Source organism: Jaculus jaculus, chromosome 4 (assembly GCF_020740685.1).
Source record: "Jaculus jaculus isolate mJacJac1 chromosome 4, mJacJac1.mat.Y.cur, whole genome shotgun sequence".
In the NCBI taxonomy this organism is placed as follows: Eukaryota; Metazoa; Chordata; class Mammalia; order Rodentia; family Dipodidae; genus Jaculus; species Jaculus jaculus.
Genome location: NC_059105.1, coordinates 155,121,189 through 155,126,668, shown reverse-complemented (window position 1 = coordinate 155,126,668; position 5,480 = coordinate 155,121,189).

Genomic DNA, 5,480 nt, shown 5'->3' with positions numbered 1-5,480 from the left:
CCTGCAACTGCTATTGGACTACCATAAACTAATCCAACAAATTCTCTTTGTCATGGATCCAAGCACAGAGAAACATCTATAGCCAGCACACACCACCACCATCAAACTGGAACCACCAGAACTCAAAACTGCTTTGGAACATACACAGCAGGACTGGACTCCAAGATCCACCCCCAGTGACCCCCCCACCCCACCAACAGCAGGGATCTGAGTGTTAGGGGTTAAAAGGTGTAAGCTCAATTTTTTTTTTTTCAGTAGGAAAGAAAGTCACACAAATTTATTTTCTGAGCATAGAGTAAACAGCAGTGTGACGCCTGAGCAACCCAGAGAAGATGCCTATAAACTTTTTCCAAGGGACAGAGGGAGGTGTGGATGCAGGAAATTTAGATGAAGATGATAAAGACATGGTCTTTTCATCCTCTTTTTGTTGAGAGGAATATAGATCAAAATATCCAAACAGCCTCTACTGTCCAGGAGAACACTGTGTAGTGTTGGACATGAGACTCAGACATTGTGAAGAGGGTGGTTGGAAGAGAAACTAAAAGGACTGCAAGAAAGTTGGTATGCCTGTTTATGCATGTTATCCCAGCTACTTGGGAGCTGAGGCAGGAGGATGTTGAGTTTGAGGCCAGCCTGTCATGGGCTGTGAATGTAGCTCAGTTGGTACAGTGCTTACCTATCATGAATGAAGCCCTGAATTCCATCTATAGCACTGAATAAACAGGTGTGGTGGTGCATACCTATAATCACAGGAGTTCAAGGTCACCATTGGCTACATGGTGAGAATGAGGTCAGCCTGGGCTACATGAGACCCTGTCTCAAAACAAACATCTCTGTCTCAATATAAATATATATTGCACATAAAAATACACATTAAAAAGGACTAGGGAGCCAGGCATGGTCATGCTCACCTTTAATCCCAATAAGCTCAATTTTAATTAAACCTCTGAGTCTATAGGGCCATACGTTCAAACTATCACAGGGCCCTAGATCATCTACCTGGACCTTCCTGTGTGTCCATCTGCTTCCACCTTGGTCCACTAGTTGTCCCCAGTGCTAGCATAGTCAGGTTTTGTATAAAAGAAGGTTTAAATGGGGCTGGAGAGATGGCTTAGCGGTTAAGCGCTTGCCTGTGAAGCCTAAGGACCCCGGTTCGAGGCTCGGTTCCCCAGGTCCCACGTTAGCCAGATGCACAAGGGGGCGCACGCGTCTGGAGTTCGTTTGCAGAGGCTGGAAGCCCTGGCGTGCCCATTCTCTCTCTCTCCCTCTATCTGTCTTTCTCTCTGTGTCTGTCGCTCTCAAATAAATAAATAAAAATTTAAAAAAAAAGAAGGTTTAAATGCATAACACATAACAGTTTAGGATGTGGGTTAATCTTTGTTTTTGTGCTTTCCTCTAGTATATCAACCATGGGCAAGCCCCTCCATCATTGTCTCTCTAGCAACGACAGCCTGTCACTAGTTTTAGAATAACCAAAATATCATGCCATGTTGCAGTCAGGTTCACATTGCTGGCAGATACCACCCATCCAAGTTGCAGCTCTTGGGAAAAAAAGGGTTAATTTTGGCTTACAGACTTGAGGGCAAGCTCCACGATGGCAGGGACAATGACAACATGAGCAGAGGGTGGACATCATCCCCGGCCCACGTAAGGTAGACAACAGGAGAGTGTGCCAAACATTAGCAAAGGGGACACTGGCTATAACACCCATAAGCCCGCCCCCAGCGATACACTGCCTCCAGGAGGCTTTACTTCCCAAATCTCCATCAGCTGGGAACCTAGCATTCAGAACATGTAAGTTTATGGGGGACACCTGAATCAAGCCACCACATTCCCCCCCTGACCCCCATAAACTGTTAACCATTCATGATGTGAAATTCAGTGCATTCATCCAACAGTTCCCACATTTTTAAAAATCAATCCTAATTAGGTTCAAACATCCCCATAATCCAAGGTCTCTTAACTGAGCCATAATACCAAAAAATCCTCCCCAAACCCATAATGGCACAGAACAAGCATTCACACTGCAAAAGATGGCATTGGGCAAAGCAAAGAAATATTCAACCGATACAAGATTTAAAACAACCACGGCAAACATCAAACTCTGTTGCTCCAAGACCAACAACTCTAGCCAGTGATGAGTCTCTAAATTTGATAATCCTACCCAGCAAAGTCTCTGGAGTTCCAATTCCGCCCTCCAGCTAGGCTACTCACAGTGCTGGAAAACTTCCTCTGGGGCTGGCAGCTTTTCTTAGGAGTCATCTCATGGTCCCAACATCTCCACTGGGTCTCCACTGCAACCCATGGTCCATCCTCATGGCTCCATTGGGTCTCCATGCAGGCAATCCTGCTTCACACTGCCCATGGCCATTTCCAAAACACAAGACTGCAATTGCAAATTCAATGATCCTCTCTTTCCTGCATTTCTTATGTTCCACATTTCCAGGTAGGGAGCCAATTTGTTAATCCGGGGGGAATAAAGCAGACTTTGAAGAACAAGACACTCCTTGAGCACTCAGGCCCCTTCAAAGGATTCTATATTCTTCTTGTTGCCCCAGTCTCAAAGATTGTAATCTCTCATGCAATTGCAGGTGTACAGGCAGCAGTTTCAGTCCAAAGATTTAATTTTTCTGTGCCATATTTTTTTGAGAGAGAGAGAGAGAGATGATGGGTGCACCAGGGCCTCTTGCGTCTGGCTTTCTGTGGGTACTCAGGAATTAAACCCAGACTGGCAGGCTTTGCAAGCAAGTGCCATCGCTCCAGCCCAAAAGCTGACTCTTCTAATTATAGTCCTGAGCTATGAAATGTGAAATGGTGCCAGTTTTATCCTTTGGTGAGTCAATTTTTCATGACATTTGGATCACTATTCAATTTGATGCTAATTATTCTCCACCACTAAGTCAAGCCCTTTCTGGTTGGCCTACTAATATCTCATGAATTATGAATTTTTCGGCTTGACTGCAGAAAGCAATATTCCCAGTCTTCTGTGAGCCATAATAAGATAGTTTAGGTGTATCAGGGCCCCCAAAAAATAAACTAAGGGAGAAATATCCTTGGGCCTATATGGAAGGATCTGGGTGTTTGGTTTTGTTTTGTTTTCATTATATCTTTTTCCCTAAACTCTGACAGAAGGTTGTGAATAAGATTATTAGGTGCCTAAGTATATGGCTTGGGATATGGTTTTTCCTTATCACTTCCTATGTAAAGAGTTCCCCTTCCCTAGATCTGACTGAACAATGTGAATAATATTACAAAGCACCTGGATACCTGATATGAGAACTGAACTGACCAGCTCAGCCCCTGTCCAGTAAATTCCCATAAAAGACCCCAACCAGGGTCTATGGGTGGGATCTCCCATTTCCAGGGATTACTCCTTCCTTGAAGTAGGGGCTCTTCCTACTTTTCTTCTATCAATCTCTATAAGTTCTATATTAAGATCTTTCTAAACTGGGCCCTCTATGGTCTGTGGATTTCACGCAAAGAAATTCATAGAAGAAGAAACCGGTGGCAGCTGACTTGTGTGGCCAGGAGTGTCTGGTTCCCTGACTCCTGATACCTGAGCTACAGTCCAACCAAGAGCTGAGAAAAGTTCCTTCGCTCTCAAAGACACCCCAAAGTCCTATATTGACAGGCTCTGCTCTCTTCTTCCACCGTTTTCATGCATGTTGGGTTAACATGGATGGCATCTGCTCAGGAAGGTGAGGGAATTCTTCTGCATCATAAAGTGGCAGAAGGCGTCTCACAGAGAGACAGAAGGCAAGTCTTTTCATATGAAGCCACCAGCACCATTATGGAAGTGCTGCCTCTCATGACTTCACCTAATCCTATTTACCTTCCCAAGGTCCCACGGCCACTCATCATTAGCATATCAATTTAGGGATTGTGTTTCCAACACATGAACATGTCCTTGTTTTTTTTTTGGGGGGGGGGCAGTAAGACAGTGTAGACAGTTTGACTATACTACATCTTAAGTAGGAAGGAAATAGTTTTATTGCTTAATTTCAAATGATGAAACCAGCAACAATGACTATGAGAGTTCATTCCTGAGCTGTTGTTGTTTTTTTTTAAGTCTTCATTACTTAGATCACATGAAGGGTGCGGTCTGCAGTATATATCTGCTTCCCTGTGTGGCTTAGAATGAATGCAAACTGGTTGGCTTGGAACATCTGGACCAGGTGAAGAAAGCACAAGCATGGGTGGGCCCAATTCCTGTGGGAACATTCTCCTCACATGCTGAGACACCGGGCAGCCACGCGGCTGATTGGACAATTGCACGTAGCTCATCAAGAGACCTATGGGTGTCCTTACTGCAGAGTTAAGGGAGAAGCACTTGCTATTAATAACCCGTTGATGCCTCTCCAGTTACGGAGAGCAAGTGGCTTGTACTGATTTGGGAGCTTGACGAACAGGGTGGTAATTTCTCTTCTATGTCTGATGAGGTTAATAGCAGGTTGCTGTGGGCCAGGTTTCTGTAGGTGTGGTGGAGCTTTAGGCTACTTGCTGTGAGTACCATGCCCAAGAAGGAGCATGAGCGTGGGAGGAGGAGAAGGAACTTTTCTGAGATATTACAAGACCGATGCAAATGAGACGGGCTTCTCTGCAGAGTCTTACCTAGCCTGGTACTTACTAAGCAGTTCATGTTTAATGCTCATGACTCGTAGTGGGTTGGAATAGAGGGACAACCGTGGTGAGTTTTAATACAGGATGTGTTTTCTCGCTAGCTGCTTCGGGTGCAGACAAGCACAGTTATGTGTATCAGTAAAACTGGCTATGCCAAATGTCAGCATGTTGGTTTTGTCTTCCCAGAATATTTCCAGTATCAACTGAAAGAAAGAACTCAGTTTTAGCTGTTGATTTCTGACCTGGGCTGCCTCAGTATTGAAAGGATTAATCTGCTGAAACTAAGCAAGATGAATGACTCAGAAGATGCAGTCGGACTGAAACCCATACAGGTAAGTTCACCGTTTCTGGAGGAACTACTCTGTCTTTTGAGACAGGGTCTCACTATGTTGCCTAGGCTGACCTTAAACTCAAGATCCTCTTGTTGCAGCCTCCTGAGTGCTGGAACCATAGGGTTGTGATACCATGTGCCCAGCTTCTTTGGAATAACTTTTTAAAATTCATTTATTTATTTGTTATTTATCAGAGAGGGAGAGAGAGAGAGACAGGCAGAGAGAATGAGAATGGGCACACAAGGGCCTCTAGCAACCACAAATGAACTCTAGATGCATGTGCCACCATGTGCATCTGGCTTATGTGGGTTCTGGGGAGTTGAACCTGGGTCCTTAGGCTTTGCAGGCAAGCGCCTCAACCACTAAGCCACCTCTCCAGCCCCTGGAATAACTTTTGATTATTAATGTGGAAAAAGCAGAACATTTGATTTATTTACACCTAGCTTGATTCCAGATTCTGCTATGTATTTGAGACATTGTGCAAGTAACTTTAATCTCTTTGAACTTCAGTATTCTCACTTTGAAATA